The sequence below is a fragment of the Gouania willdenowi genome, chromosome 6, assembly GCF_900634775.1.
Source record: "Gouania willdenowi chromosome 6, fGouWil2.1, whole genome shotgun sequence".
Lineage (NCBI taxonomy): Eukaryota > Metazoa > Chordata > Actinopteri > Blenniiformes > Gobiesocidae > Gouania > Gouania willdenowi.
The window spans coordinates 61,065,726-61,089,103 of NC_041049.1; positions in this window are offsets into that span (position 1 = coordinate 61,065,726).

The following is a 23,378-nucleotide window of genomic DNA, read 5'->3' on the forward strand; positions in this document are numbered from 1 at the left end:
TTAGCCCATTTTTTTCCAGATGAAAACTAACCTTTTTTACGGTTTTGTTTGTCAGGACATCAAAAAGAACAGGTCAGCAATATTAGTTTTGTGCTGAATCACAAGTAGAAAACATTGTACAACCAGAATTGCAAGTACACACTCAATCATAATTTGAAATCTGTGCTTAATTAACATTTTCAACAGAAGGGTGACCATAGGGACTAACAGAATATCAGAAGACAAAGCGTCGGCAAAGGCTGTGAATCTGATTTGGTAGAAAAATATCGTTGCATCTGTTTGATTTATGTGCTCAATCATTACCTCAATGACATGCATTGATCAGCCGCAACAAAATGAATCACTTCTCAGTGTAGTGATTAACACAGTCATGTTGGTGGCTCAGATCATGTAATATATGGCAGCAAATATACTGTATAATTGGTCCCAAAAGTGTGACACAGGCCAAAATTGTGTTGGCAAAACTTATAATTTCTTAGAGCTATTGATTAGTTGCTAAATTATTTGCTTCCATTTAATTAAATTGTTTTTTAAGCCAAAAATAAAAGCGAAACAATGAGCTGAAGCTAAAAACTACAAAGCATATAAAAGTAAGAGAATATTAAGAAAACCATTAAAAGAATAATAATAACAAAGTATGAAAGTGCAAGTGACAAAAATATCTAAATGACATTTTGTCAAGATCTGGGTCATTTTGTGTGTTTTAGTGTTTGTTTAATCAAGCAAGATTAGTAAATTAGTCAAAGTCAAATGTCTGTCTGTTCTAGGGGTTCATTTGTGGAATACTGTTGATAAAGAAATAAAAACGAGTGACACTAATTCTAAAAAGAAAATGACACAATAGTATTTTGGAGAGTTATGTGAAGCAGTAGAAATATGTGTGTTCTTTGGTATATGTTGTATAATAAAGTACACGTGGGTATATATTTTTTTAATTATTATTATCATTTATTTTTCTTGCACAATTTGAAAAAAGGCAACTCAAATGTAATTGTTGCATTTATTTTGTGTGAATTATTGAGAAATGTAACTTGAATGTTATGATTTATGTTCAGCATTTTTGCATCTGCCTGTTTCAGTCTTTAAATTGTGATTTATGTTTAAAAATGTTTTTGTTAGACTGAAACAAACAAATAAAACTGAAAGAAAACTGAAACTGAAACTAAATGTGTGTAATCACACATTTTGGTTGTTAATATAATTCTTTATAAGTTAGAATTTTGATCGAGTTAAAGTAAATTAATCATATATCTTTTAGTCGATGTGTTCCATTTTTACTCTGACGTGTGAGTCATAGTCCCTTCTTGTCCTTCAGTCCCTCCTTCAAACATCAAGTAAAATAGGATTCATTACAAATGTTTAATTTGTGAATAATTACTTACAACATTTTTTTGTTTTATTTAGATTACATTAGCTATATTGCAAAAGCAGTAGCTATTCTTCCCTATACATACATGGCAGTTGTGAAGTACAACAAACAAATTAAATAAAATGTACAAATAACATTCACATAGAAAAGAAAATATACCCAAAATAAAACACAATAACCAAAGCATACATAATACACAACAATATTAACCGAAAAACAAACAACAGAGAAATACAAAAAAAAAAAAAGTAAACTAATAATTGATAAAAAAAATTCATTCATTTTTTTAAACTGATCAATGAATTTGATGAAATGCAGCAGAAATCATGCTTTTTTTTTTTTTTTTAAACAGATGACTGATGGTTGTAGAGATTGAAATTGGTTTGTCCTGCATCTTGGAAGATGATATTTCCTAATGAAGGCCTGACGGATTCTGTGCAAAGGTCATGAGAACTCCCTGGAGAACCTCTGAGAACGCTCTATTAACGACACTGGGAACAAACGAGATTACTAATGATCCCCACGTTGCCAGCTAAGAAACAATCACCTTGTTCCTCTGATCGTGGGAGACAAATGAAAGTTTCAGCAGAAAGCGTCTTCAGTCTTTGGGGGTTGAGCACAGCTTGATTTAACTGTTAAAGCATGGAGAAGTCTGAGAGGATTTGAGTGATAAATATGCTAAATAAGCCTCTGCTTAACAACTTTCAGAGTTTGCAGCGTTTAAAAAGCCAGAGGTGGCATCTTAATCCTGTAAAAGGATTGTTTTCCATCTTCGACTTGAAAAGTTTTACTTTATGCACCTAATCTAACATAGAAACAACAAAGAACAAAACTTAGACACAAAAGCTTTTTCTAGGGGATGAAATATATACTAATATATGAATAGTCAAGGGAAGATAAGATCTACTTTGATATATAACTGTTAGGAGGATTTTTCTGTATTTCTTCATTGGTGGAGTTTGATGTTCAGAGTCCTATCTTTGGAATGTGTCCCAAATGTTCTCTGTAGGATAGAATAGAAATTATACTGAACCATCCACTGTGTCAATGACATTCTAATGACTTGATGACCATACACATATCTATATCTATATCTATATTCAGGACAGGCTACTCTGTGCAGACATAGATTCATTTTAGAATATGTACAACATAAATACACCCTAAATTACGTTTCTGCAATGTGCACATGTGTTTTCTGCTGATTCCTGACCTTCCATTATTACGCAAACCGCTGATATTTGTTCTATATGTAGATTTGGATTAAACCAGACAGTTTTCAATGTTACTTCTGAGCTGAAGACATTGGTTCTCTTTCATAACATTCGTTTTGATGTCTCACTATGGGATATACGCCTTTGGGTCATTCCTCAGAAGCCCAATCTCATTACGCCAATCCTGATTGGCAGGTGAAATGTATTCATCCGCGACAGGTAGTCCCGCCTACTATAAGTAGAGTGGGCAGATGATACAACGCTATTCAAAAACCTCTTCTCACTTGGCGTTATCTCGCGCCTGTAGCTTAACTGTCCACAGGCAGACCCTCTTTTGGAATCCGTCGCCAGATGCTGTTGTTGGATGCTTTTTGCTCTCGATCACACCAGTTCGACCAGTGCTTCCTTGCTCGGTACTGCACTGCTTGATGCACACCAGGTCTGCTTAGGGTGCCTCCGGCTGGAACTATCCGGCGGGCTCTCGACGCCCCCGGCTGCTGTCGTCACTGCGCCGTTTTTACGGTAAAGATCCTCCATAGACGGCTGGCACGCCAAGCTAGTAGACCTGTGTGGAGCCCGCGTTGAGGCTCGGTTCCAGCTGGGGATCCCAGCTCGACCTCGCTACCGCTCCTCCACTGGAGGAAGATGTCCTTCGACTGGACTTGGGGGAAGATGAAGATCAGATCTTAACAGAGGAGGAAGAGGAATACGATTCCTTCATTATTCCGGCCTGGGCTCTACAGCCTGTGGCCTCCGTTGCCTCTCGGGATGGAGATGAGGGGAGCACACCAGCTCTAGATACTATATGCTGCCGGCTCTGAGTTCCTTCACCATGTGTGATCCATAAAAAAAAGAGTGAGCTTTGGCCACTCCTTCTCTTCCTGCCGGGACTCCCACCACCGGTCTAGCCTCTTGGTCAGTGTCTATGTGTGATGCTACAGTGAATGCTCGAAATCCTCCCCCTGCTCACAGCCTATTAGGGTGAGCTATGCAACGTTTTTGGGCCGACTCAGGACCTACGAATGTGGGTAGAGATGTCGATTGTCACCGATCTGTGTCTTCGTGTCCAACGCTGCACGGTCCAGACCGCAGGGAAAGCGATGGGAGCCAAATAAGAAGGATGATGAGGCTCTCCGCCTCTGTCTCCCTCGTAAAATCCCAGCTCCATCCCCACCTGTGCGACGCCAAGAAAGACAAGCGTTCATACAGGTTACTTCCCAGGACTCGCATAAACGAGGCATAAATTGTCTGTGCCCCGGCTCACCCCGTCATCCCAGCACTCTCAATCTGGCGAAGGGAGAAAAAGAGAGTGACCTGATCGCTCCTCTCTCCTTCCTTGTCTCAGCTGGAAGCTCTGCGCACTCCAGCTGCACCTGTCCCGCCCCGCTGTCTCAGCATGGTCATTTCGGCTGGTCCAGGAAGCCTTCGGCCTTGGCCCAGGTCAGGAAAAGGAAGAAAGCAGCCTGACATGCTCCCCTCATCTTTTCCAGCGACACAGCTGGATGTTCCCTGTTCTCCAGCTCCACCTGTTCTGCTTTCGAGAGTGCACCTGAGGGTCTCCTACGCCCACGCCTCCCCATTACCGCGGCTTGGCCCGAAGGCTACCAGGAGGAACGGACATTTTCAATGGAGGTTTCCAGCTGTGGATGACCTCATGTGGGCGGAACCCCGTGAGAGGATGATGATCACACCAGAGTGTGCTGGGGCTCTGTGCTGCTGGCGCGCCCCGATTTCCTGACACAAGGGATGCCTATATGGGCACCATCACGTCCAGGAAAGTGGTCACCACGAACCCCAGTCTGATGAGCTGGGGTGAGGTGCACGAGGGGCGGTCTGTGAGGGGTCACTGGGATGTGAGCCTCCAGCGCTCTCACATCAATTATTGGAGCTTTCAGAGGTGTTTCTATTGCTGAGACATTTCCTTCCATTCCTCACGGGCCACCATGCCCTGGTGAGGACGATCAATTTGACCACGGTAGCATACATCAGGGGGATTGCGCTCCCGTCGGTTGCACCTGCTGGTGTGCAGATTGATCCTGTGGGGCTGTGGTCGTCTCCTCTCGCTGAGGGTGATGCACATCCCGGGAGCCCTGAACGCAGGCGCAGACCTGCTGTCCAGGAAGGCACCGATTTACAAGGAGTGGATGCTGTACCCGGAGGTTGTAGAACAGTTGTGGGCCCGTTACGCAGGGGATCTGTTCGCAGCGGAAGGTAAAGCGCAGTACGCACTTTTATTCCCTCACAACACGGGTGCTCCCCTCGGGTTAGACACTCTAGTGCACGATTGGCCGCAGGTGCTGCTCTATGCCTTCCCCCTGTTAGCCTTGCTTCCCCCTACCCTCTCCAGTGTGAGGGAGCACGGCCACAATCTGATCCTGGTGGCTCCGCATTGGCCTGCTATGCACTGGTTGGCGGAGATCTACCGGCTGCTGTGCGCCCGCCCCTGGCAACTCCCGTTGTTCAGGGACCGGCTGTCACAGGCGGAGGGCTCAGTCCTCCACCCTCACCCAGAGCGCTTGGCGCTATGGATTTGGCCACTGAGTGGTGCAATCTGTCAGCCTTGGGACAGGTAGTTTGTGTTTTCGTCCATCAGGGGTCACCTGTGTGGAAGCGAGAGGACTGCCCTTTTCTTCCATACTGCTACTAAGCTGCTCCCATCAGTTTTTAAAAGTGCTTGGATCGGCCGAAAGTAGCATCAGCGGAAAACTCTGTTCCCTCCTCGAGTCTGAATATGTGTAATATTAATAATATAAACACTATTAAAATTAAAGATCTCTGGAATAAAAGTACAATCGCTGTTAGGTAGGAAATATCAACAGACCGAACGAGTTTGTTGACGTTTATATTCCTCTGACCTATGACCTTGCCAGGTCATGCATGCGCAGTTCCAGAGTGTGAAAAGGTTTATTGGAGGGTCACCGGTTCTAATCCAACCTGTGAAATGTTGAGCAACTGGTGCACATTGGCTGCCCACTGCTCCTCAGGAAGCGGTTAGTGCAGAGAACAGATTTTGGTCATGTACCTGTACATGTATGACAATAAAGTCTATTCTTCATCTAACATCATTCTAATGCTTCCTCTGAATCGGAATAACAAACACACAAAAAGGATAGACATGTAAGATCCAGTACGATTATAACACTAATACTTAGGAACACATGTTTATATGACCTTGAGAGGTTGGAATGGAACAAGTGGCTTTGAAGAACAGCAAATTGATGACAAATAGCAAAAGAGAGAGAAGTGTGTGATATATTGAGGAAATGTAAAATTCACTGCTGTAATTACGCTATGTTCATCATGTGCATATCTAAATAAAAAGAAAACAAGAGCTACCCTTATTAATGTTGTCTGTGTGTGATTGTGGTGCAGTCTGTACACAAATCAAATAGAGCAGAGATGGCTGTGCATGTCCTGAGGGTCACTGTGGAGTTTGTATGTGATTAGTGAACATGATGAGGAGGGGGCACATGTGGTAAACTGTTGGGCCTTTTTTTTAATTAACTGCAGAGAGGAACAATTAATGTTTAGAAGACATGCCAAGACAAGAAAAGACAAGAGCTTGATATGTTTCACACACTTTTTTCTTTAAATACAATAACAGGGCTGAACATTTCCTTCCTTCCTGGATGGATGGACTACAAAGCTGCACCAAACATAACAGATGGGTTGTTGTTGTTTTTTTTTTAGCTTTGAGAGAGGTTGATTACTTAAAAGTGGCCTATACCTCAAGAGGATAAAACTGTCCCTTGTTCTCCACCACCATTGAGAGAGAAACGGCTCTGCAGATGACTCGTAACTTGCTGTGACAGCCGTGTGTTTGCAGCTGTCAAATACACAACAATTAAAGTGTCCAACCGGGACTTAATTGTGTTTGTAATATGCAGGTCCCTAATGATGGCCAACACTTAAGCCATTAACCACTGCAGCGGCTCCACGGCTGCACTGAAGCAGGAGGCCGGACTTTAAATAAATGTTTGACAAAATAATACAAGTGGCAGATTAACAAGCGTAAACTCAGGCCTAGCGCTAATAAAAGAGCTTCATTGTTTAAGGCCTGGCACCAGGTTGATGAGGTGCTCAAGCATGCATACACATGCATAATGGAAACTGTATGAATTATTAATGTGTTGATTATTTAGGCTCATCAATCAAAATGATAATGAATTCAGCACCTAAACACCAATTGAGCTCGCAGCGTAATTACAGTATTTGGTTGTATTTAACAATAATGAAGAGCAGAACACTGATCTATCTTTGTGATTACTGGAGTCTAATAACTATACGCTCCCAGGTCTCAGCCTGTTTAAAATGCAGAACTTTTCCAATACAAAATAAACGTAATAAAGTAGTGTTATAATATTTAACACTTATAATTGTCTACATGATTTTAAAAAACAATGCATATGATGCTCACCCAAAGTTTAAAGACACCTCATTATGATGTGCATCAAAGAGAACACTCAGCTAGTAGATTCTGTACACTATTCGATTTTATTTTTGATTGGGCCTCATAATTAAGAAGGTTACAGGTTATTATAAACCTTCATCCCACTCTGATGCACGAAGTCAGTAACTGTCCACTTTCTTCCAAAGCTCCGTTCACAACAGACTGAGGTCTATTATGTTTTCTAACACCTTTCTATCAGAATCAGCAACAACCACGTCAACACATTTGGTTTTAGTACCAACATCGGATCCTAATCCAACTCTGAAATATTTGCGTGAACCCTTTGTTTTTTGTTATTGTTGCATATAATACATTGGTGATGAATAATAACAAATAGAGGTGGCTCGATACACAATATGAATTATAAAAAATAAAAACAAACTATAGCATTCTGATGTGTAGCAGATAATGTAGATTTTTTTTTTATCTGTCCCCCCCTCGCATCTCGTACCCTCGACTATTGTGATATCTTGTGGCACGATATCCCGTCACACCTTTAATAATTATTAATGAACAGATAAATAGAATACTTACTGTGGTAACAGTAACAACTGGTATTAATTGATAATAGATGTCGCATTAAGGGGTCAAAAAGAGGAAAATCTATTCATTTAACTAGAGAGTATTGGACAATGTCGATATTGATCCGATACAATATCAGCACGAATCATACATACTTTTATTACTTATTCTGTAGTGTGGAATGTTAGAATAGCCTTGATTAATTGATGTTACTCAAAAAGAAAACAATAGTCAACAATTCAAGTTAACTTCAATTATTTTTTACTGTCAGTATATGATGGGAACAACTGAGGGCGGGGACTAAAACAACAAAAACTTATCGCAGCACTTATATCGGACATTTTAGACGCAGTCCGATAAAATCCGATATTCGTTTTCTGGCTGATATCGGACTGACATCCGATATCAATATCGGATCAGGACATCTTTATTTAAAACAACAAAAAAGCACTAAATAGTAGGGATGTCCTCCCCCAACATCATTTTATGTTGCATAGTCCATATCTCCATGGAAATAAAATGTTTAGGCTACTTTTAATGTGATAAATCACACTATGTATTCCACAAATAAACATCATCTGTGCAAAAAAAGGAATACTTTTTCTACTTCTGTTATTGAGAAAGTACCATATTAGCTTTTAATATGTTGTCCTATCCAACAGCACATATGTCAACCGATATTACATATGACCAATATCGGGGTTGATAATAAGCATTAGTTTAGTCGACTAATTATTTTTGTCATCGTTTTTGTTGACTACATTTTTTTGAGTGACAATAATGACACTACAACTAATTTAAAAAAAATACATGTAAACAAAAACTACATTAAAATGTGTTCATATTTTGGTCGTCTAATAAAAACAAAACTTTTGCGTCACATGGGATGAAATCCAATCTGAACCCATTTGATCATCATGTGGTCTTACGCATCGATCACATTAAATGTGTCTGCGTGTATTCACAAACATGATTAATATCCCATATCATGTTGATCAATGGTAATTTAATGTTGAAAAAAATGCCTAAACTCTTACACCGGATGTGAAATATGATCCCCTGCCGTTCTGTCCAGGGTGTAGCCCCGCCCCCTGGCACCTGAAGGAAGCTGGCGATAGACACCAGCAGACCCCTACCACCCTGAAAAGGAGCAAGAGGATAAGAAAATTAATGTAAATACGATCCGACTTGAACACGGAGTATTTTATTTTGAAAACTGATTATTTTATTATGTGTAGTATTTTCAGTCCCGGACAGGCTTATCTTTGAATATATGCAGCACAGCTCGGCATCTGGGAAAAATAAAAGGTCTGCGTATCTGTTGCAGAGTTCTCCAGCATGACTCAGCAGATATGTATGTGCTGGCAATTGACACATTAACTTTAAAGGAAACCTATCAGCTCCATTGCTGTTCCACATTAGATAGGCAGCAGTTATGGATCTGGTGGAAGTTGGGGGTTAATCTGTATATTATATATAAATATTGATGTCATTTGTTGACTAAAACAAAAAGAACTGAAATAGTTCTGATGACTACATTTTGACCAAAACTACATTGTATTTTAGTATGAACAGAATTTAGCATTGACACTATATCATTTTCAGTTGAGCGTTTTTTGGACGTGTTCTAAAAAGCTGGTGGTGCAGTTGGACGTTCCTCCATGCAGCAATCATCAGAAACAGCTGAGTCATGGCTAGTTGGTCACTCTATGATACAGTATGTTCAGATCAACTGCCCAAACCTGAAGACAGAAGATAAGGAGTCGCAAAAGGCAGTAACAATTCAAAAATGTTCCAATCTCGAACAAAGCAATAGTGAAGTGTTTATTCAGGGGGTCACCAACACGGTGTCTGCGGGCCCCAGGTAGCCCTCATGGACCATGTGAGGGGCCCTCAGGAGCTCTAGTCACCAATGACCATCTAAAATCTGATTTACTTTCCAGGGTTCTAAATCACAAAAATAAATACATATGACAGATGTAGTTAGTATTAAAGGAGACATATCATGCTTTTAAATCCTTCCTTTTTACATATAAATCATACAGTTGTGGTCTATGTAAAGTGGAACTGCAATGCTGTGTCTGAATTCCTCATTATTATAGCTCCACAGGCCCCTTTTCTACCCCTTTTCTGATGTGCTTCTGAGAGCAACTCGTTTTGGTGCGGTCTCTTTAAATGCAAATGAGACACTTCATACCCCGCCCCCTCTCCAGGTTGCAGAGGTGACACTCGGTTCAACTCCACCCTGTTCGGCCATTTTTGTAGTTTGATAGAAGAGATACGGCTATGTAGCGGCGCATAAACTTTTTATTCAGAGGTTATTTACAAAATGTCAACAACAGAAGACTTGTCCATCCAGCCTTACATGTTGGAGCCAGAGTCTGACCCGGTGGAGCGAGATGAAAATGAAGATGATGAACCTGCAGAACCCTAACAAGTGAGCAAACACAAGCGCCGAGCTAATGCTAGCGCCAAGCTAACGTCACGAAATGCATTTTTATACAGTCTTTACTGAGACAAAAATGGCAAAATGAAATGACTAATGAAAACTTTAGACTTAAATTAAATCACGTAGGCCATATCATCAAGGATCTAAAACTAGCACACAGCGCTAACATATGAAGACGGCGCAACTGCTAATGCTAACAAAACAATGACAGGGGCGTCTTATCATCACACTTTTTAGCGTTATTTACAGCTTACCGAAGTGCTCTGTTCGTCGTCTCCAAAGATAGAAGGAATTGAACCCTCAATCAGACAAAGTCTTTCAGCAAATCCTTCTTTATACTGGCGGAGGTTGCAGAAGCAGTCATCCTTGAAGTGCTTTGCGCACACAAAAATGACCTTACCCACAGATGTGGGTACATTTCCATGAAAAATAAAACTCAACCAGGCACTTCGAAAAGGTTCTGATGCTGGGAGACGTTGTAATGAAGCGTGTGGGTTACTACATCCAACAACCGAACATTTCGACTTCGGCATCCTTGAGCTTGGACTACAAAATAAAAGCGAGAAATAAAAATGGCGGATTTCTCAAAGTGTTGGGTCTGGAGTCGATGTCTTAATTTGGCAGTTCTGCTGCAAATACTGTGACGTCATTGTTCAAAAAATGTAATAGACAATAGAAAAATCGAAACAGATATGTGGCCAAAACAGAATATAAAGATATCAACGGAGCACCTGAAGAGATTAATTTGAACTTTTCTGTACTTCTAAACAATCTAAATATACATCAAAATGCATTTAAGGGCTAAAAAAGTGGATTTAGCATGATATGTCCCATTTAAGATAAATACTGGAAAATACTCAAATTAACCATCTTTTCATGTTTATTTTAATTCAAACATTGTTGCAGTGTTGCTGTATGTGATGTGGCATGTCATATATAATAATATGATATGAACAAAACCCTCTTTTTTAAATTTATTTTTTAACGCAAACTGGATTTTCATTTTATTTCATTTATTGGTTTATTTAACAATAATATCAATACCGAAAATATACCAGAATCAGCCAAAAGGCTATTTTTCATCTGCAGTCCCTGGACAGAATGATTGACATAATTGTAATTTTTTTTACAAATGCTACATGATGATGATTCTCTATGAAAATGAAACAAATGCATAAATTAGGAGAAATAAAGTGTTTCATGTTGAAACTTAAACATTTCATACATTATTAAGTTACTGCTAACCTTCCTTATTGTCTGACCCTCTAATTAAAGTGAAACTGTGAACATTAAGTATTTAAGAAGCTCTTTTCTAACTGGTAGCCCTTCAGACTATACATATAGTATATGAAGTTGCTCACAGTATTAGAAAGGTTGGTGATCCCTGGTTTAAATCAACCAGCGGTCGCTGAGGTGAGAAGGATCAGCACCTTTTCTTCTTCAGTGGTATCACAAACACAACCTAATTCCATTGTATGGTGACATATGCACAAATTACACTGTTTGCTGTAAATTCAGATTCAGTTTGCCTGGGGCCACGCTGTTTGCCTTCGGTGTGCAGAGAAGTAAAGTTCAGTTATAGATGGTAAATGGCATCATTATAAGTATATTAAGGGGTCAGCCATGGCCGTAGCCTTCTCCTTAAACAGGGCTAATTTTCCCAATAATAACATAATAGCTATGCCCTTTCTTCAAAAGTGGTGAATAAATCAAGAGTGAAAGAGTTGTTAATAACTAAGTGGCAGTGGCTGCCTCCTTTAGCTGTTCCTATTTGTCAAAGTAAGCGCTCCTGCCACTGGATGCAAATTGGTGCCTGCATGTGTGAACCCTGCAGTCCCTGTAACATGAGTGCTTCATCTCCACCAGCACACAGACATGTGACCATCCACAGTCATTATCAAAAAGGTTTCACATTGTTTCATGTGGGATTGAATGTCCTCCGATATATAGTGTTACAGACTGTGGCAATTAAATTCACCTCCGATGAATCTGTCAGTGTTTCATTAAAATGTAAGATAACAGTTCAAAGGCAACATCATATTTATTTTCCTCATGATTTTCTTACACAGTGGAACAATGACACACACAACATGTATATGCTGAATATCAACCCTAACAGGAAAATAGATAAAACAAACAAATGCAGTAAAAGACAAGAGAAAAACACAAAAAATACTCCAAAAACACACACAAAACTACTCCAAAAATGAACAAAACCACAACATTAATGGACAAAATTACTCCAAAAATTATACAAAATTACAGAAAATGACAACAAAAGTACACAAAAAAAGAAGAAAAACATGACAAAATGACTTTGCAAACCCACAGTACTAACAAACAAGCAAAATGACAGCAGTAATAAACAAAAAAGACTCCAAAAAACACAAAACGACAGCACAAATACACAATATGACTCCAAAAAAACATATATTTTACAGGAAAAATACACAAAAGGACAACAGAAATGCAAAAATGCATCATGATGAGCAAGACAACAACAAACAGACAGAAAAATACACAAAATAATAAAAACTCTAACGCTCAGATTGCGTTTTTGTGGCCCCATCTGTAATAAAAGTTGCCTACCTCTGCTGTATATTAAGCATGAGATATACATACAAATATTTCCTCTTAAAAGATGAAGACAAACTAATTTTGTGTTGGACGTACATTTATGTTGTGTTTATTTAAATATTTATGTATAAAAAAAAAAAAAAAGCAAAACATCGTTTGAAAAAAAAATTGAATATTTATGTGAAAAGTTAGGATGTAAACAAACATTAGAAAAAAAGATGGAAAAAAATCCCAAATATAATATAAAAGAAGATTTAATTTCCAAGTTTTTGACCAATTTTTTTGCATTGAAGGCGTTCTAAGAGAAACAGTAAAAAATGTGCCATTGGACCCTGTTTTGTAAAGGTAAATAAACATTATTTATTGTGCAACCAAAGTGAGAAAATGGTTACAGTTGGATTAAGTGAATAAAAATGTAACCTTGAAAATATTTCAAACCTGTGCTGTACATCCTCCCACTTACAACAGTTAAGCACTAGGAAAGTCTCCATGTCTCAGGTTGAAACCAGGTCCAGAACAAGGGACCGGCTCCTTCAAACCAGTCAACACTGAAACTCATGCTCTGGTGTCCCATTGTCACTCTGAACAAAGCCGTGGGAAATGCAGGCCTGGATTGAACTACCTGCTTTCTATTGCCTTGCATTTTCATTAAAAGCACTGATGCTGCAGCTGGGGCCCCGTGGCTCCACAATGTGAGGAGCGACTGCAAGGGCAAACATATGTGACCCACTTCTTCCCATCAAATAAAGTAGGCAGCTTTTAGCAACAGGTTTGAATCTAAATTGATGTTTAAGTCCTGACAGGGCTGCGTCTCAAAGAACCTGTCATTAATGTCCCTGCCTCCATTCATGCATGTGCTGTAATATAGTCTGTTCTTAATTATGCTGTCAGTGAATCCCTTCCCATTTTAGGTCAATACTGGAGACAGATTTTTCTTTTTTTTTAAGGCTATCTTTGTTTTATTTTAAACAGGAAAGAAATGGCTTCCGACTTTATGACATTTCCAATTTTGTTTGACTATTGTAATTTTAACATTAAAGAATAATTTAAATTTAAAGCGACTTCCTATGATTCTTCTAGTACAGTTTCTCAAATGGAGGTACGTGTACCCCGAGGGCAGGGACGGGCAACTTCTACCAGACTGGGGCCCAAAAACGATTGTGTGATTTGAGGGTCATATGTTAGCATTTAGAATAATGACCAATCTGAGCATTAATGAAAGAACAAAGGTTGAGTTTTTAGACATTTTCGGTGCTTTTTAATTCATTTTGTCTTTTTTCTTGACAATATGGCAAATTTTTGTTGCCTTTTTGTGTGTTTTTCGAGTCATTATGTGTGCTTTGGTTATATTTTTGTGTTACTGTATTTGTGTTGTGTATTTTTCTGCCATTTTGTGCAATTTTGTTGGCATTTTGATTGTCTTTGAAGTCCTTTTATACATAATGCTGTTTTGTTGTTATTTTGTGTTTAAGTTGTTGTTTAGTGTGTCTTTGTTATCTACTTTTAATTAAAAGCAATTTTCTATGATTTTTCTAGTGCTTTGTTTTTCAAATGGGGGTACGTGTACCCCTAGGACAGAGATGGGCAACTTCTACCAGACTGGGGCCCACAAAAATGTGATTGTCTGATTCGAGGGCCATATTATCAATATTTATGTTAGCATTTAGAATAATGACCAATCTGAGTTTTTTTTTTACACATTTCATGTGTTTTTGTATTCATTTTGTCTATTTTCTTGACAACATGGCAATTTGTTGTGTATTTTTGCTATATTTTGAGTTATTGTTGACTTTTTGTGTGTTTTTCTGTCATTTTGTGCAATTTGGCATTTTGTTTCTCTTTGAGGTCGTTTTTGAAATGCTGCTATTTTTGTTGTTATTTTGTGTTTCAGTGGTTGCTTAGTGTGTCTTTGTTATCATTTTGTGCATTTTGCTGTCTTTGTCTGTGTTTCTGGAGTTTTGTGCGTTAATTTGGGCTTCATAGAACTTCCAACTTCATGAATTACAATTTTGTTTTGTGGGCCGCACAAAATTAGACCGAAGGCCGCAGGAGCCACTAAATCAGTGTTTTTCAACCATGGGGTCAGGGCCCCATGTGGGGTCGCCTGAAATATCTGAAAATTTTAAATACCATTTTGAAATTGTTGGAATTCTTCTTCACTTTTATTTCTATTATTATTAAACTGCACTCTTTAACAACTGTATTTCTTTGTGAAATATAAATCTAGTTCAACTATATAGTAATAAATAAATAAATAAATAAATCTGAGCTCAAACATGATCAAAAACTAAATCTAGAAGAAAAATTTCTTTGGTGTCGTCAGAAATTCTTGATATAAAAATGGGGTTACGATCAAAAAAAGATTAGGAACCACTGCATTAAATACTGTTTCTTTCCACTTACTTACAAAATGAGATTCTTTAAAATGTGTTCTCCCATCTTTATGATTTATAGTTGTTTTTAAATAGTTTTCTAAGCAAAATGTTGTTAGCGGACAAAGAGGAGACTGTGTTTCAAAGTAAGAGAAAGGTTGAACTTGAGCCAAAAAAGTTTGAAGACCACTGATCTAGTTTATGTGAAGACTGCAAATTATATTCGTTTTATATAAATTAAGAAAACAAATAGAGAAAAAAAGCAATGCATTATAAAAAATAAATGATAATAATAGCCTTAAGACATTTTTATATTTATATTTATATATATATATATATAACTACATTAATTTCTACATTGCTCTACTTCCAGTGCATAACACCATGAAGTCCAGAAGATACTACCCTCTAGTGGTAACTGCTGTGGGATTTTGTGGAGAAAAACTGAGAGACAAAGATGAGTCTGTGGTCAGATACACACAGGCCTGGAGCTCCGTAGCTTCACTAAATATGAACAGGGTTACTTTCACCACTAATCTGCTGGTTTCCATGGATTTACGGAGTGTAAAGTTCAACCAAAACATGTTAAAGTCAGTAGGTAAAGAGCTTGAGTTGGTGTTTAGTAGGTCACAGCTGGAAATATAGAATAGAAATATATAGAATCCTTTTATTGTCAAAATTGCACATGCTCCTCTCAACAACATTCAAGTACACTTCAAAGATTCAAGCCAAGCAGACAGTTACCATAAAAACAACATAGGTTACGGTAAAAGTCTGTCGAAATTTAAAGTTAATCTGTATAAAAGTGCATGGGTATAAAGCAGTGGTTCTCAAACCCTTTCGGCTCCAGAACCCCCTTTTCTCTTATTTCTGAGTCCAAGTCCCCCCTTTTTCCGACTACATTTTGCTTCGAAAACGATTTAAAAACAATTATAGATCATAATGATGGAATGAACGTGTGACAAACACACATTTTAAATAATGTAACTTTGCAAATAAGTGGAAAGAAACAGCATTTAGTGCATTGGTTCTTAATCTTTTTCGGATCGTGACCCCATTTTGATATCAAGAATTTCTGGCGACCCCAGATACTAGAATTCGTTTTTTTTTTTTTTAATCATGTTTATTTTTTTACTGCATTTTAGTTGAACTAGATTGACAAAGTGAGAGTACGGAAATACAGTTGTTTTATATTGTGTGTTGTTTTCATAATAATAATGAAAAAAAGAACAATAATTAATTGTTCAGAAATAGCTAATTTTTCAGAAATTTCAGGTGACCCCATTTAAACTCCAGGCGACACCACATGGGGTCCCGACCCCCAGGTTGAAAAACACTGATTTAGTGGCCCCTGAATAGATTTATTTCTATAGTTTTTTTAAAAATGATTTTCGGTCATATCATGCCTGGTGGGACCAAGACTGGAACGTTATTTGTCAATTTCCCACCCTCTCGCCCTCTCAAGTACCCCCTGTAGTGCCATTGCGTACCCCTAGGGGTACACGTACCCCCATTTGAGAAACTATGATCAAGACCAAACAGCACTGCGAGTACAGGTTACAGTTCACAGCTGAAAATATGGAAAGAAGAGTTCAGGAACTAATATTTTATAGTCCAAAAACATTTTATCTTTGTATTATTTGTACTATTTGTATAAAAAACAAAAACATTAATGTGTGTGTTTTTGTTTTTCCTTTTCAGTCGACCTTATTCTTCAGCTGTTTCTTTTAGACCTTATTAAAATCGAAACCTTTCACACACAGCGTTGGATCAATAGGCAGTCAATGTAGCCGCATGTTGGGGGCAGGGGTTAAACCATCATAAACCAGTCCATTTCAAATATCATAAATCGCGACGCTTTCAGGAGAGTTTCATTCTGACATATGAGCCAATGTCTCTCTCTGTCTCTTTATAAACCAGGTAACCAGTGTAGGGTTAAACACTGACAGGAGAGCCCCCACAAGCTGCCAAATCACTTAAGGTTGACCTATAGTCTGAAGGATGGGGGCCCTCGCAGTGTTTCTGTATCGTAAGGTTAAAGTTCAAGCCTTAAATGGTGGAGTCGGTATATCGACGCAATAAGACCTGACACTTTATTAGATGGCTTTGTGACACATTTGTTTTCCATGGCCATAGTTTGCCACGTCCATTTTCTCCATCCCAGGAGAGCCGTACGAGGCTCCAGTACACCTGCACATATATACTAATCCCTGATCCAGACTAAAAATTGATCCCTCAAACCAATATTGTAAAATGAAGAGCTTTCACACCATGTGCCTTCAGCTCAGATCTCATTCTCTCACACCTTCTGTTCCATATTTTGGTCCAGACAGAGGTAGACACTAGACAGGACGATGGCGCTGCTACAGGCCAGGCCGTCATGGGTCTCCACCAGGGTAGGGGTCAATTACATTTTTCAGTTACAATTACGTCTTTAATTGTCCACGTTCAAATACAACTCAATTAAGATTACGATGACCAGTGTTTTTTCCAATTACACTTATTATTCATCCCCTGAAAGTCAATTACAATTCCGTTCTCAATTACTACATTTCAATTAGAATTAAACACAATTATGGAGCCTGAAAATCATGACATAACCAAACCACTAGAGCGGATATGGGCTCATCTGTGAATGGTCGCATTTACAGACCTTGGAGTCGCTGTTAGCTTACCAATAGACGGAAAAAGATTTGTCACTTTTACAATAAGTGTTGACTAGGCCACTGGGAGTGAGGCCCAAGGCCAAGGCAGGCTGACCTGATAATACTGTATCATGTTTTTCTGCAGTCAGTGCCTTCTCCTCTCATTTCTCTCTCTCTCTGCTCTGTTTCAGGTGTGGTGAAGCTGATGATGGCAGTTCCTGATCTGTGCTTCACAGCTCAACTAGTCTGGGACATTCTGATGTTCTATCTCTCTATCCTATTCTGTTGGACCTTCTGTCCACTAACCCCAACCAGTTGACGCAGATGGCTGCCACCTCTGAACCTGGTTCTGCTGGAGATTTCTTCCTGTTAAAAGGAAGTTGTTTCTTCCCACTGTCACTAAACACTTGTTCATGTGGATCTTGTTGGGTTTTTTCTTTCTTAATATGAATTTAACATTTTGATAAGAGCATTGAGATGACTTTGTAGTAAATTGAAAATAATTGAAAACGAATATCGGATTTTATTGGACTGCATCTAAAATCTCCGATGTAAGCGCTCCGATAACTTTTTGGCCACGCCCTCAGTTGTTCCCGCCCTCAGTTATTCCAACCATATACTGACAGAAAAAATTAACTCAAGTGAACTTGAATTGTTGACTATTGTTCTCTGTTTGAGTGACATCACTTGATCAAGTCTTTTCTAACATTCCACACTACAAAATAAGTTATAAAATTAAGTATGATTTCGTACCGGATCAGTATCGGTATCGATCAATACCCAAGGCCGCATTATCTGTATCGTATCAGAAATGAAAACGTTGTATCGTGACATACATAACCTAATAAAAGTTAACCTTCCTATTGTGTTAGATTTCTTTTAGCATCTGCTAACAGGTCCTAAATCAGCTGTAAAATACACTAAAAAAATATCTGTCATCTAAGTTATTTCAAATCTATAAGTTACCTTGTTAGGCTTCCTAATCAATGAAAATATAGATTTTAATACTTTTGGTGTGGACATCTGAGCCTTTTTTTATGTCAGTATGCCCCTAGATTTCATTTATTTTATATTTTTAAATAGTAAAATGTGGGAAAGCTTGATATGAAACATATTTTAATAATTAACTATATAATGTTTAGAACTATACATAGAACGAGCTGTAACATAGTTCCCCAGTTAAGTTAAAATTGACAATTTTTATACAATTTTCATGGCAATTATAATTATAATTACAAAGTCAATTATATAAACCTGATTACAATTCAATTATGACAGCAACAGATTTTTAAAATTACAATTACAAATATAATTACGGCATAATTGTAATTAATTAACAATTACAACATTACAATTACAGTAGACCCCAACCCACCACTATAGTTGGGGTCAATTACATTTTACATGTTACAATTGGGTCTTCAATTATCCATGTTCAATTACAACTCATTTATGATTACAGTGACCAGCATTTTTTCCAATTACAATTAAAATGACAGTTATTATTTGTTCTCGTAAAGTCAATTACAATTATGTTTTAAATTATGACATTTCAATTAGAAGAAAGAAATAAGCCCATAAAACGTTCTTAGCCTTATCTCAGAAAAAAAAAAAAATCCAAAATCTTTCAACATATTTGTCATTTTTCATGCATTACTGCATTTTCCCCCAGTTTAAGTGTGCTCATCATTTTCTAACCTATAGGGTCTAATGATCAGTAAAATAGAAATCCAAAATCTTTCCAATTTCATGCCTTACTCTGAGCCTGTCCTCGGAAATGTGGGTGTTTTTTTTAAAAAACAAAATAACATATATTTTTCATGTCTTACTGCATATTCAGCGTAGTTTAAGTATGCTCATCACATTTGGACTAGTTTTTAGGGTTTTTTTAGGAAAAAAAAAAATACAAAATCTTTCCACTTTTTATGCATTTTTTACAGAATCTCCATGACAATTACAATTACAAAGTCAATTATCTGAACTCAATTACACCTCAATTATGATTGCAACAGCAACAGGATTTTTTCAAATACAATTACAGTTACCTGATGTTTGTAATTAATTATCAATCACGCAATTACAATTATAATTGACCCCAACCCTGGTGTAGACAAATTTCAAAGTCTGAGGAATAGTTGAGCCCAAAACTTTTAGCCAACAGGAGCAGTGAAGCTGGTCTCCACAGGACACAGTCACCCACGCCACCCCCCACCCCCCCAGGCTCCAGCAGGAGATCTGCAGCCAGGCAGGTGACACTGATGGGGGGGGGGATCTGGCCTCCACCACAGCAACTGGACCAAGTGACAGCCAAAAAACAGGTGGTGACACAGCACCTCCCAGCAGCTGTGTAACAAGCACAGACGGTGACAGTAAATTATTTGTCAGTTTAACTGAAAGTGGACAATAAGGGACAGAAAGTTCTCATGTTCTAATCAACCATATTTGCTGTTGAACAGCTCTGGTGGCCTACTACCATTTCTGTTAATCCATTTTAAATTTAATTATGGTACAGATATGGTTCCAAAAAAACCAAATAAACCGGTGTCACGGTCTGAGTTTACCTCCGTACTGAGCTTCTCTATCTCAGTACATGACCGCTACGTACTGAGATACGTACGTGTGCGTGACCGCTACGTACTGAGATACGTACGTGTGCGTGACCGCTACGTACTGAGATGTACCCGTGCTGGATTAGCCATGCACAGAGATTGTTGTACTGATTTTAAAAAAGGCAGTGGCTATCCATACGGTCGCCGTATCAATATACCGACATTCTGTTCGTACGTAGTGCCCCTCATTGACCAGTTTAGGTCACATGATAGGTCAGTCATTCGCCAGTTTAAGTCACGTGACTATGATGATATACTTTATTAGTACCCGAGGGGGACTAATAAAGATTTTGACTAAGACGAAACCTAACTGTAAACCTAACCCTAACCCTAAAAATTGTTGCGATATAGAGTGATAATAACCTAAACCTAACCCTAAGACGCTAAGTACTTGTACTTTGATAATAGCACCAGGTGTTGTCCGTACAGCAACCGTACAAATAGACACTTTCTTTAAAAAATGCTTAAAACATCACATCAGTCGACCATTGATAAATAAAATCCACCAATGATAAAAAAATAAATATGATCGTCATGATCAGATTTATATGAATACAACAGCTTATTATTGTAAAAACTGCATAGATGCTTTGAAATTGAATTTTCAATCTCAGCATGGCAAAATTCATTTTCCGGTTAATGCGCATGCTCATAATCGAGCTCAGTAAGAGGTAAATTCAGACCGTGACACCGGAAGTTCTTCTTTTCAAAATAAGTGCACATAAATGAGGACGCTGCTGTTTTTCTGGCACCAAAATATTTAAACAGGGCTGCCAAGTTTTAGAAAATGACAGGAGTGAGACTTTAGTGACATGATGCATTCCGGCGCATGGCTTTGGCTTGTTTTCATGTTGATTTATACCTTAAGACTGATGTCCTCACCTCCATGCCAGCGGCTCTTCCTGCAATGTGGCCTCCTAATGCTAGTTTTAATTAACCAGAAATTATAAATGAAAAGTGTAACAAGAATTTTTACTAAAAAATGTATTTGTCAATATTTCATTTCAACCAATTCTCCATCATTTAGCTGGGGACATGTCTCATGTTGTAGGTGTTTGTCATAGATTTTGATGTCTTGACACTCTCCTTGTCTGCAACAGAAAGGAGGTACCGTAATTTCCGGGCTATAAAGCGTACTGTTTTATTGGCCGCATTACAATAATTTAGCAATTTTTTAAGAAAAATCAAATGCCGCAGCTTAACATAGGCCGCACCCTATTGGCTGATGAGGGTGCCCATCAGAAAACTCGGCCAATCAGAACGGGCCGGTAGGCGGGCTGCTGTACTCAAGTTGAACAACAACTGATAAGTTTTCTTTACTACATGAAGTCACCTCCTCACTGCCCCACGTCTACATATCAGTCCATTTACAGCTTTTTATGGTCACTTTTTACTGGAACCAGACTGATACACGGCTTTGTCCGCTCTTCTTACCGTGAACTACCGCGCAGTGATCACAGCGAGTCGGACTCTGAGTCAGAATACGGACGCTATCGTTTCTGAAGAAACCTAACGCGGTGATTTAACAACTTTATGTTGTTTGTCCTTCTATTACAAACTGGCTGACTATTACTGCATCCACACTGCTGCTGCAGCGGTTTCTCTCTCTCTGCTTCTCTCTGCAGTGTGCATCATGACAAAATGAGTGATCAGAATGATTCTGTGCAAGCAAAAACGATTTAATGTTCACAATTTCATTGTTCCACCTGGTCTAATGTGACAAAGCTCAATTTTGTGACGGCATGAGGCTTATAAAACCGGGAAAAATCCACAATTTAGCCGCGTCATTGTTTAAGCCGCAGGGTTCAAAGCATGAGAAAAAAGCAGCGGCTTATAGTCCAAAAATTACGTTCATTAAAAAGCAAATAATCTAAAAAACAATAAAACATCAAGTGTTTTTTGATTGAAGGAATGTCTTAGCAGCAGTCTCAAGATCCATAGAAAGACACTATTACATACAAAAATAATCAAATAAGAACACAGAGTTTTAATGTCTAGCACTGACACATGTGAGTGAGAGAGACACACACAAAACGTTAGTTTTTTTTAGACGCACACACAAACACTGAACAAAATTGGGTAGTTACATACGTCTCAGACGGCCTCTGTCCTCTTGAAACTTTCTTTCTTTCTGAAAGCATGTCGATGACTCGTGAGAGTTGTGGTAGAAAGAAACTAGTTAGAGATGGCTCGTCAAGCCCCACCTTAAGCTGGTCCTGATTGATTTATTATTGCATGATGCCTGCCGGGGTTGGTTAGATTTAGGGACAAAGGAGACATGGATTGGTTATCTCGGTCAGTCAATCAGAGTTACTTGAACTAAGGCAAGCTGCGAGGACCAAAGTTCATTATCATGGAAAAAAATAAATAGTATTGAATGGGGAAATATAAGCATGAGAAATGTCAAGTGTGGTATTTCATGTGAGAATGGGTCAAACTGCATGACTGTCACACTCATAGGGTGACGCTTGGCAGCTCTTTATTATAAATTATCTCGATATTTTCCCTGCTGTTTAAAATGTCTTTGGAACCGTACTCGGAAATCATTTTTGAAATGGCAAAATGAGGGTTGTCACCAGTGTGTGCGTTTGTATGAAGACAAGGAATCTTTAGCAACTTTAACTTGTTATGTGAGTTTATGACAACCTCACTACAATGAACAAATCCCATATTTCAACACAATGCATATACGTGTGTCAATATCAGTGAGTCGCATGAAACCATTTTCTGTGCAAACTTTCTTCCCGTCTTACTGGAAAACCCCTTCCCACTCCCACTTTGGTGCAATATATTTGTAGCATTTTTTGCAGATGACAAGCCTTGTTTTGTCCATTTCAAAAATGATTTTGGAGTACAGTTACAAAGACTCATATATGTGCTCTTATTTTGAAAATAACAACTTCCTTTCTATATATAGGAAGCAAAAGAAGACATTAATGATGACCAAAAACTTCCAATAAATACATTTGAAATGAACATGAAAGCTTTTGTATTATTACAATGTTTTGAGCTACAAGTCCTAGTCTCTGTATTGTAGCTTTGTAAACATAAGTAGAAACCCAATGTTATCCGGATGACTCCAGTGACTGCTTGTTATCTTCCAGACCTTTGGTGGCTGCTTTGATTTCTGTGCGTGCATCTGATGGATAGTGGAAGGTCTATTCATGACTG